The sequence below is a fragment of the Manis javanica genome, chromosome 3 (assembly GCF_040802235.1).
Source record: "Manis javanica isolate MJ-LG chromosome 3, MJ_LKY, whole genome shotgun sequence".
NCBI classification, from domain to species: Eukaryota; Metazoa; Chordata; class Mammalia; order Pholidota; family Manidae; genus Manis; species Manis javanica.
Genome location: NC_133158.1, coordinates 158391485 through 158403971, shown reverse-complemented (window position 1 = coordinate 158403971; position 12487 = coordinate 158391485).

Genomic DNA, 12487 nt, shown 5'->3' with positions numbered 1-12487 from the left:
CCTTGAACCTTTGGTAACCACGAATTTAAAGCCTGCAATGGCAATAAGTACATATCTCTCAATAGTCACCCTAAATGTAAATGGACTTAATGCACCAATCAAAAGACACAGAGTAATAGAATGGATAAAAAAGCAATACCCATCTATATGCTGCTTACAAGAAACTCACCTCAAACCCAAAGACATGAACACACTAAAAGTCAAGGGATGGAAAAACATATTTCAGGCAAACAACAGTGAGAAGAAAGCAGGGGTTGCAGTACTAATATCAGACAAAATAGACTTCAAAACAAAGAAAGTAACAAGAGATAAAGAAGGACACTACATAATGATAAAGGGTTCAGTCCAACAATAGGATATAACCATTCTAAATATATATGCACCCAACACAGGAGCACCAGCATTTGTGAAACAAATACTAACAACAGAACTAAAGAGGGAAATAGACTGCAATGCATTCATTTTAGGAGACTTCAACACACCACTCACCCCAAAGGATAGATCCACCGGGCAGAAAATAAGTAAGGACACACAGGCACTGAACAACACACTAGATCAGATGGACCTAACAGACATCTATAGAAGTCTACATCCAAAAGCAACAGGATATACATTCTTCTCAAGTGCACATGGAACATTCTCCAGAATAGACCACATACTAGCTCACAAAAAGAGCCTCAGTAAATTCCAAAATATTGAAATTCTACCAACCAATTATTCAGACCACAAAGGTATAAAACTAGAAATAAATTCTACAAAGAAAACAAAAAAGGCTCACAAACACATGGAGGCCTAACAACATGCTTGTAAATAATCAATGGATCAATGAACAAACCAAAATAGAGATCAAGGAATACATAGCAACAAATGACAACAACAACACTAAGCCCCAACTTCTGTGGGACACAGTGAAAGCAGTCTTAAGAGGAAAGTATATAGCAATCCAGGCATATTTAAAGAAGGAAGCACAATCCCAAATGAATAGTCTAACATCATAATTATCAAAACTGGAAAAAGAAAAACAAATGAGGCCTAAAGTCAGCAGAAGGAGGGACATAATAAAGATCAGAGAAGAAATAAACAAAATTGAGAAGAATAAAACAATAGCAAAAATCAACGAAACCAAGAGCTGGTTCTTTGAGAAAATAAACAAAATAGATAAGCCTCTAGCCAAACTTATTCAGAGAAAAAGAAAATCAACACAAATCAACAGAATCAGAAATGAGAATGGAATAATCACGACAGACTCCACAGAAATACAAAGAATTATTAAAGACTACTATGAAAACCTATATGCCAACAAGTTGGAAAACCTAGAAGAAATGGACAACTTCCTAGAAAAATACAACCTCCCAAGACTGACCAAGGAAGAAACACAAAAGTTAAACAAACCAATTACGAGCAAAGAAATTGAAACAGTAATCAAAAAACTACCCAAGAACAAAACCCCGGGGCCGGATGGAATTACCTCGGAATTTTATCAGACACACAGAGAAGACATAATACCCATTCTCCTTAAAGTGTTCCAAAAAATAGAAGAGGAGGGAATACTCCCAAACTCATTCTATGAAGCCAACATCACCCTAATACCAAAACCAGGCAAAGACCCCACCAAAAAAGAAAATTGCAGACCAATATCCCTGATGAATGTAAATGCAAAAATACTCAATAAAGTATTAGCAAACAGAATTCAACAGTATATCAAAAGGATCATACACTATGACCAAGTGGGATTCATCCCAGGGATGCAGGGATGGTACAACATTCGAAAATCCATCAACATCATCCACAACATTAACAAAAAGAAAAAAGTAGCAGACATTGCTACTTTTGCAGAACCCACACTGGGACATTCTGACATTTAAAAGCAGGAATAAGCAAAAGGAAACCAGGAAAGGGTGGCCTGTGATTAAAAGAATAGTTAGATAATTTCCGATAAAGAAAAGCAAGCAAGCAAAAAAAAAAAAAAATGATTTCAATGAGAAAGTGGTCAAAATTTATAATGTCTCATAAAAATGTAGTAAGATTAGAAGTATGGATTGGATTTTTGAATATTGAAACTTACTGATAACCTTTACAAAAACTTTAAGTATGATGATGGGGCAGAAAGCCAAACTGGAATGGTATGAAGAGTGAATAACAATGGGAGAAGAGAATCAGAAAAGAATATTTAATCAGGGTTTTCACCAACAATAGTCAAGCAAGTGTCTTGGAATTGGAGAAATATGAGGACCAGCGGAGACTTTTAAATTTTTTTAAAGAAACTTCTTTTGGAAAATTACCATAATGCAAAATGAATCCAGTATTTTCATATATTTGGGAAGGAGGGGCAAATAGTATCTATAAAAATTATTAGTTGCCCAACTTTTCACATGAAAATATGCCCTATAGAAAGTTAAGTTTCTGAAAAATCAAAAGGTTGTCCACCAGGCTCACTCTTCTCATTACCATATTGGCCACAATCCAGCTTCTTCATTCTCTTCATTATTCCCTCTGCTTTCTTCGCAGAGTTTCCAATTTGTGTATTAGAATGCTGTTTTCACAGCAACTGACAGCAAGAAATTCACTTTATATCAGAACTAGGCACACATGTGTGCATGTATATCTGAAAGTATATATAACAAGGTAAACATCGTCAACAATATCCTTGTATGTACAATAAATTTTGGTGTTTTTATTTTCAACCCACAGTATTAAAAGAAGAATCTGTGGCCCTTTATGGGGGTTGGCAAGATTAAAGTGCATTCATATTAATACTAAATCATTATTTGACTTTTTCACTCTCATTCTCTTATAAGTATACAAAGAACTTCTTGGTTTTGTTTTCCAGAAACTATGTGCTGTTCTATGATGTCAGCACATTTTCACTCTTTTGAATAATTGAGTATAATTGTGTATTGTTTTTCTAGAAATTTTTAAGTAGATTTACTATACAAATGTGTACATGTTCAAACATTATATCATACTCTTCTGGGTACACCTATGTTGTTACTAGTTATCTTCAGTTATATTTGTTATAATTTCTACAATCTCACTGTTGTACAATAAATGTTAGAGCATAACATCAGTTTATTATAAAATAAAAATATATTTGTCATATGTTTTCCTAATATTTCAAAGGAGATTATGGGGAAACTAGAAGACTTGCTTGTCCAGCCCACATTATCTATATCCAATAATGCTGAAAAAGGTGCAACAAACATACTGTTGATTTTTGACCCATGAAACAGGAATTGACTCCAAAGAAAATGGACAAATAGTGTAAGTAGTAAACACAGATGTTAACAATTTATCTTATGTCTTATGCAACAAAATATTTTCCAATAATCTTCTGCTACTAGTTAAACTGGGGCATCACTTTGAGACCAATTGCTTTGCTTTTGAAGAAAACTGAATGAAATATTGTAAATGTAGACTTGCTGAGCTCTTTAGGAACCTTATTTTTTATTTTATAATTTTTCAAACTAAAAGTGAAAAAGCCACAGAAGCACTTTAATAGGGTAAGCCATCATATCATATTGGTTTGAGAAATGCACACAGTAGCAGAATAATTAATAAAGCTTTATGGAGCTGACATTGCTTGAATGTCTGCCTGATGAGAGACTGTAGTAGAAGATAGCACTACTCTTTTCCAATAATACCAAAGCTTGTCAAGTTAAAGATTTTGCTGCAGCGTGAATTGATACCATATCTTTTCTGCAAAACTGCTTTACAAACAGATGAATCTACAGGTAATAGGTGGACTTGTTGTTTTGTGCATTTTTTTATTGGGTATCAGTACCACCTAATCATCAAACTGTTCTTTTAATAGAAATGCCTGAAATGAACAAAAGCGGTGCTAAAATATTCAAAAAGTTGAATAACCAATTTAAATCACAGGGTGTATTTAGGAACAATTGTAATGCCATTTGCATTGATGATTAAAGTTCCTATTGCCTTAACACTAATCAGTCCAGTGGGACCAAGTTTTATAAATAGTTAATGTTATTTTTCCCACTATAAACTCACAAGAGAAAATCATCCTTCAGGGGTCAGTAAAAACATTAATTTTTTGAAAGCTCGACCTTAATTGTACACTTTTAAAAATCTGTATGATGAAACTGGAAGTACATATAAAGCCTTCCATCTCTATATTGACAGAGCATGGATGTCTAAAGGTACATATGCAATTCTTTCAGCTGAGAATTAAAGTTTTTATCTTTAGTACATTACTTACTGTAATCATTGTAATCTCGATAGAAGAAAATGAAGGAATAAAGGAAAACAAGAAGGTTAATTAAAATATTCACTGTTTCCTTACTATTTATCAAATAAAATTCCCAGCACTACCCACTCTGGTTTTGAAACTAAATGAGGTGGGATTTTTCAATATAACATTACTGGACCTAAGACCAGAACTAGCTGTTTTTATCATTACAATTATAAATGTAGAACAGAGAAATTTCTCTCACAGCCTGCCACCAACTAGGCTACAGTTTCTTACCTTGGGGCATAACTGATGGGCTCAGGTAAACATTTCTACCTAGCTTTGTTTTACTTTACTTCCAATGCAAAAGAATATGTTTTCTTCCAGTTTAATTTTGGGACATATATGCTAAGAGAATAAGAAGTCAGGGTTTCTAAACTAAAACTACTGAAACAGAGCCACCTCATTTAGTTCCAATAATTAGTTTCAAATGTTGCACATAATTTAAACACTTTGCAGACTGTGGCAGGTTAATAGTGGCTGCACTACCTTTGACATTTACTCCTGCTATTAAAATGGCAGGTCTGTTTTCAAGTCCCTTTGAATCTTGAATCAGTAAAAGATGGAAGATGTTAAGCTAGAAAAACTGGACTCTGGTTATGTAGTGTCGTGCATTTTGGCAATGCTCTCACAGAGTGCTGAGGAAACTAGCAAGGTGCCTGATGAACTTGTATGTCTGGCTGGGGAGTCTTCCAAGCAAAATATAAAAATGGCATTTTTTAGCTGCTTTTAATAAAATCAGACATAGATGTACTAAACAAAAAATAAATTTTAGCAGAATTTAGAAGAAATATAAAACATCCTGGATAGTCTGTTAAACACACATACATACACCCAAAAACAAAACAAAGCATAGCAAAACAATGTATTTCTCATCCTAGTTTTTTCCTGCAAAGGATTATCAAGGTAAAAAATGGTCTCAGTGGGGAGATGGATGGTAATTATAGATTTGCTTTGTTTATGTCACCGTATTCCAATTATGTTAATATGTGTGTGCAAATTAGTTAGTAGTTTAAAACCTATACATACTTAAGGTACTATACAAGAAGATATGTCAAAGAAATAATCAATCCTCCCATGTTTCCTTCATATGCTACACCTATAGCTTTTCTTCTTCCTTCCTAATTACAACCCTTAAATAGAATTCGTGCCTCATATCGAATTTACCGAGTATCATAATTCCTCCAGGTGGTAAAGATACCTCGAGACAAGTGCTGGGCATAGAAGCCACAGGGCATAAATCTGCAAAGAAGTAAAAAGCTAACCTTTTCAAACAATATGGCTTCTCTCTCACTTACCAACTTTACATTTCCCTGTATGGCCCCGGAAGATGACTGGTTAGCCAGAGACGGGTAAGATTCCTCAAGGGAGGAACAACCTAAGACAGGCACAGTCGCAGGGGGGCCATCAGGTGAGAATTTGGGGATCAACAGAGGTGAGGCTCAGAACCTCACCCCCCCCCCCCTGCTTTGAGAGAAATCTTCTGCATCCGTGGATGTCTTGCTGCCCTTGTCTAGCCTGGATTAATACTTAGTCCATAGGCACACACCCGATCATCTGATCATCTACATTTGCCCTCTTACAGCACTAAACTATGTTTTCTACCTTTATCTTGCATCTACCTACCACTTCAGCATTTTATTAAAAATAAAAATAATAATAATAATAATAGGAGAAATGTGGGATCAACATATAAATCAAGTACAAAAATCAAACGAATATTCATATTTGACCTGATTGTTTATAGGTCATAATGCATGATCAAAACCGAAAGTTTCTGTGATGAATGCCCTTGTACTGTTCACCATGTAAGAATTTATTCACTATGTAAGAATTCGTTCACCATGTAAGAACTTGTTCGTTATGCTTCAGAAGATTGGAGACTGACGAGAATTAGGCTTGAGATGGATTAATGATTGTACATTGAGCGTTGACCCCCCTATACTGAATTTTATTGTTGTTAACAACCATTTGATCAATAAATATGAGAGATGCCCTCTCAAAAAAAAAAAATGGTCTCAGTGGGTAGTGGAAGGTGGGGGAAATTGTTGAAGGTAATCAAGACATACAAACTTCCAGTTAAAAGAGAGGTGAGTTCTGGGAATATAATGTACATCATGGTGACTATAATTAACCATACTGTATTTGAAAGTTGCTGAGAGAATAGATCTTGAATGTTTTCATCATAAGAAAAAAATTACCATATGAGATGATGGATATTAACAAAATTTATGGTGGTAATCATTTTGTAATATACACATATTTCAAATCATTATGTTTTGTAGCTTAAACTTATAGCTTTTTCAGAAGCCTCAAATATGTCTTGTACTCTTAATCTTTTACATTATAGAATCTCTAAGAATCCTAAGGACTTTGTATTACAGCACTTAATATACCACCCAAAACAGACAAAAAAATTGTGTCTCAAAAAGGCAGAATATGAGTGTGCCATTTGTCCAATGTAAATTCCAATTATAGGAAACCCATACAGTTTTTGCTATAATGGTAGAAAATAAAAAGAGCTTTGGACTCCCCAACAACTGGAAAGAAAAAGGCAGAAAATCCCACTCAGTTGTAAACCTGGGCTATTTCTTTTGAAAAAGGAAGGCTATCTCAAGAACACAGGAAGAAAATACAGTATTCAAGAACAATGGAACTCCGAGATGCTGCCTGTGAGCAGCACAAGGCTCTAATCAAAGGACATTGTCTGCCCCAGATTAGGAGGCCTTGAAATATTTGCCCTGTGAGATTTCAGAATTTTTATGGACCACTGACTGCTACTGACCTCCCCTTATCCTCTTTGAATAAGTTTCTATTGAGCCTATCCATTCTCTCCCCAATTACATACTGGTTTGTGGAAGGCATATAAGTAACCGCTTTAGTTCATATATCTATGGATCAAGAGGAGCTACAACCCAGAAACTTCCACTGCTCTTTAAGTTGATTTAAATAATGAGAGCCTGAACCTCAAGTTGTTGCTGTAATTCCGAAAAGACTTTTGAGAGACTTAGTGTTGGGGTTAACATAATTTGTACGTGGGAAGAATGTAAATAGTTTGCAGCCGAAAGGTGGACTCCAGAAGTTTGCAAAGTGGCTACATATTCTTTACATCCCCATGTTTAATCTTCTATGTGATGTTACTTTGCATCTGCCCCCATTACAAAATTGATACTATTTCTCTATCCCCAAACTCTGGGTTTGGCCGTTTGGTTTGCTTTGGCCAATGAGATATTGTCAAGCATGCTTCAGAGACTTAAAAGGCATTCATCAATTAAGACTTGACTTCTTTTTGGTACATTAGAAACCTGAAAGAATCATGTAAACAAGCTATAGAGACTCTTAACTTTTCCTCTTGACTGAAGCAATAATGAAGTGTTAGATAGTTGACCTGTTTTAATTTCTATAACACCTGTGACAGTGTAAGCCAACTTCAGCCAGCTATCTTTAATATCAGCAGCTTCCTCTGCAGTGCACTATCATATGAAAATTTTATTTGGCTTGTCAAAAGTTATCTGCCAAATTCAAGACCAATCAAACAACTTATGCAATAAGTAAATGTTTTAAAAAAGAACGACTGCATCTCAGGGAAGAAATGTAATAAGGAAATTATATGACCAGTTTTACACTTTTCTTGATGTGGATAACAGGAATATCCATTAGGTCACAACACTTGAATTTGTTGCTTTCATACTCTGGGGCCTTGGGTAAGTTGCTTGTTTTCATATGCTCATTTCTCTAATCTGAAAAATGGAATAATAATACCATTTACATAATCAAGGTATGTGAACTTCAAATGAAATAATAAATATTGGCGCTTAGAATGGTACCTGGTACATAATAAACACCCAACCTCCACCAAAAGTCATTTTTTGTGGAAGGGTTAGTGGTTTAAGGTTAAATAACATTTCATCTTTAACTGAATTCTAATACTTCAGGCTTTGTTTTTCAAAAGAGCATACTGAAAATAACTGTTACCAACTATTTTTTTTTCATGGGCTATTTCTAAAAGATGCTTTCACATCTACAGGTTTTTGTTTTACAAAATCATAATAGATTTTGTCCTCCTTCTATAAACAAACAAAGCTTTACTCAGATAGTCTGTAGTAGTTTCTAATAATGAAATAGTCATCTTAAAGCATATTATGGGAGATATATCACTCCAAGGCCTGGGTACAGTGTGGAGACTTCTATTCATATTAAGTATGCACTTCTCCAATTTTAGGGTCAATTCTTTATCTGAGCTTCACACTCCTTGGGATACATATCAATTGCAATTCTTGCCCTTTTGATGTTTACTATAGCAAATAACTTATTTCCTGTGGTGCTATTCATTTTACTCTCATCCATAAAACATTCCTTCACCTACTGTATATTGTATTTGTTATTGAGAGAAAACCCTAGCTAGCATCAGGATTTTACTTTCTTGGTTAAGCCATTTTATTGTTACTTTAAGCTACCATATGCTGGGAATACTTATTTATTACATGCTATGAACATTAGAAGCCTTCACTTTGTATGACTGTGTCTGCCTTTCAACTCCAAAAATGACTAATTCTTCCCTAAATAATATTTCTTTTTCAAGAAGAGCCTATTTCTACTACAGATGCTCAAAAATGCTCCTCCCTAAGTTAAAACAGAGATAAAACTCAATAGCTTGACTCTACTCTTTATTTGAATTCTAAAAGAAAACTAACTGGAAAATCAGAGCCAAAATAAAATATTTGCCACACTCAAGCAAACCTGAAGCAACTGCAATGTTTTACTTCTTTTTTATATTACTTCATAGCACAAATGTTTATAGTATTACCTGTACATAACATGTATCAAATTTCCATAGAATATAAACATGTTTGAAATACATTTAGGACCTCTTCACTCTACAAGATGCAAATAGGACTAAATTAAAATTGAAAGAAATACTAATATTGTCTGGTTTTTCCACATTACAGTTTGATAATTTAATAGTTATTGAGCTAGTCAATCCTAGTCAATACCCCAAAATTTAGGGAATCAATGCCTTTGTAAAAATAAGAAACAATAAAATAGCGTCAAAAGTGAGTTACAACTTTTGCCTTAAACATCTTATAGTAGCCAGAACCTTGAGATATTAGGTAGCTAAGAGTGCTTCTAGACTATAGTAACTTGGCTCCTAATTTTATAGAATTCAGAATTTAAGTTGTTTTAAAATATAGAATTTAAAGTGTTATAAAAATAGATACTTCTTGTTCAACCAAAAAGACATGTAGTCAGTAGTGATGAAGGAGGCAAACTTTACTATTCCAAAGATAAAAAGAAGTAGAACACATTGGAGCTATGATTTTATTCTTGTTTTGTTTGTGTGTGCTACTGAATTTGCTTCAAGTTCTATTTGCCATATTAAATTTGCTAGAAGTGATATTGAACAATATGGTATTCTGTCTAGTTCCTGCTTTTAATGAAAATAATTTTAATATTTCATTAGCATATTTGCAGTGATTTCTGATTAGTATGTTCTTTTTCTTTATACTTAGATTGTTTGTGTTTTCTTTTTGTCATTTAGAATTTCTTCCAAACAGCATTTGGGTCTTATTGAATGCCTTGTCAGTTTCCATTGTTATAATACATTTATTTGTTGCTTTCTCCTGTTGACACAGTGAGTTAGGCTGACAAATATGGCAGCAAACGGTATTATATTCCTATATAAATCCAGATCATTATTGAAATATATTCACTTAAACACTGTTTAAGAAATTGGCTGTTGAATTTGGTAATATACTTTCAGTATATTTAATTTATCACTCTTTGATTTCATATATTATTTTTTATGTGTTTTTCTATTTCTTTTGTTTTTAAATGTTTTTTAAATATGAAGGAGACTTCCAATTTCTGGTTCTGCATGTAAGGAATTCAGAGGTTGCCAGTCAGTCTTAAAATACAGAAAGCTGAAGAGACCAAAACAATCAACTCTTCTTGAATCCAGAAGAGAGGGTAGGATATGGGGCTAACTGTGGTCCCCAAGACTGGAGAGACAGTCAGGCAAAGCGAGGGATATGTGCATTACTGGAGCAGAGGCTCACAACTGGAAACCAGTGGGAGAAGAGGTGCCAGAGGAGGGAAACCCGAACTGTAATTGTTGAATTGCTGACAGCTCAGTGTGAACAACTCTGGGAGTAAAAACCTGCAGCAGGATCCTGCCATGGGGGACCCCCACAATATTGTACCATTTACCTCCAGGAGCTCATCTATATTCCTACAGTAAAACAAGGAGAAAAATCCCCTTAGACTTCAGGCAAAGGAAAGGGAAAAGGAACCGTTTAGAAATGGCAGAGCACTCTGTTCTTCTTAACAAGGCCTGCCCTCAGGGACCAGTTAACCAGAGCCTCAACTGCTGTCATACTATCAAAGGCTAACTGACCTGTGGAAGGGTAATACCCAATTCCAGCCAGCTGTAGTCTCCCAGATGGGAAAAGGGAAGTACACAACTCCAGCCCACCTAAATGGAGAGAAGAAAACTGCAAAGTTCACACACACACAGGATCATTAAAATGCTAAGCCCTAACCATAGGATCATAGAATGCTCCCCATCCCCCACACCTCACTGCCACATTAATAAGGGCCTATTTACAGCAGTTCCTTTTTCCACTGCATGGAGTCTGCCTATCAAGAAAAAATTACAAGGCAAAGAACACAGTTCAAAGAGACATAGCACATAGCAAGATCAGAATTAGACATTGCAAGATGTATTTATCAGACTGGGAATATGAAATAATGAGGATTAATACGTTAAGAGCACTAATGGATGAAGGTGACATCTTGCAAGAACAGATGAGCACTGTAAGCAGAGAAATGGAAATCCTGCTAAAGAACCAAAGTAAAATGCCGGAGACTGAAAGCTATGCAACAGAAAAAAAAAATGCCTGTGATGAGCTTAATTAGCAGAGAGTACATGGATGAGGAAAGAATTTCTGAACTAGAGGATATAACAGTAGAATTATCAAAAGACAAATATCAAAGAAAACAAAGACTAAAAAAAACTTAGTGGGTATCTAAGGACGGGGGGACAAGGACAAAAGATGTAACATACATATAGTGGGAATAACAGAGGGTAAAGAAATGACCAGAAGACATGTTGAAGCAATAATGGCTGTAAATGTCCCCATATTAATGTCAGACATCAAACCACATATCCAGGAAGCTTAGAGAACATCAAGCAGAATAAAAGCAAAAAAAAAAAAAAACTTCACCTAGATACCTGATCTTCAAACTACAGAAAATCAAAGATAAAAAATCCTGAAAGAAGCCAGAGATGAGTTAATATCTGACTTCTCAGTAACTATGCAAGCTAGACACACTAGAATAAAAGATTTAAGTGTTGAGATAAAACAAGCAAACAAACAAACTAGAATTGTATACCCTGTAGACTTTTCCTTCAAAAGTGAGGGAGAAATAAAGACCTTCTCAAACAAAAATTATAACTGATTACCAGTATGGAAATGTTAAAAGTTCTTTCATGGAAAGAAATAAGTGAATGTAAAATAAAAACTTTTATTATTCTTATTCTTAATTGGTCTAAGATATAACCCTTTGCTCAAAATAATAACAACATATTCAGTTACATATCCTTATGTATATGTCTTATACATAAGAAAAGCTTATGTATAAACTTTGCATGCTTATATATAAGTGAAGTGAGTGACAACAATGATATAAGGGACAAGAGGGAGGAATTAGGATTATTTTGTTACTACAAGGTAGTCACACTTCCCAAGAGCAATATAGTGTTATCTGAAAGTGGACTGGTTTAGTTGTAAATGTATATTGCAAGCTCTAGGGCAACTACAAAAAAGAGTTAAAGAAGAAATATAACTGATATGCTAAGAGAGAAAAGAAAAGAGAATCATATATAATGCTCAATTAAAATCACAGAAGATAGAAAAAATTAGAAGACAAGAGTGGGAACAAAGAACAAGGGCAACAAATCAAGAAAAGTAAAGAATACAGTAGATATTAATCCAATGATATAAATAATCACTTTGGAAATGGTTTAAATGTACCAATTAAAAGACAGATTGTCAGAGTAGGTCAAAAAACAAAGCCCAATTCTATGTTATCTGTAAGAAACTCACATTAAATATTAAGACACATATGGATAAAAAGGAAATGGATGAAGATAGATATACCATGCTAAAACTAATGAAAAGAAAACAGGAGTAGCAATATTAATTTCAGACAGAGCAGAATTCAAAATAAGGAAGTTTTTCA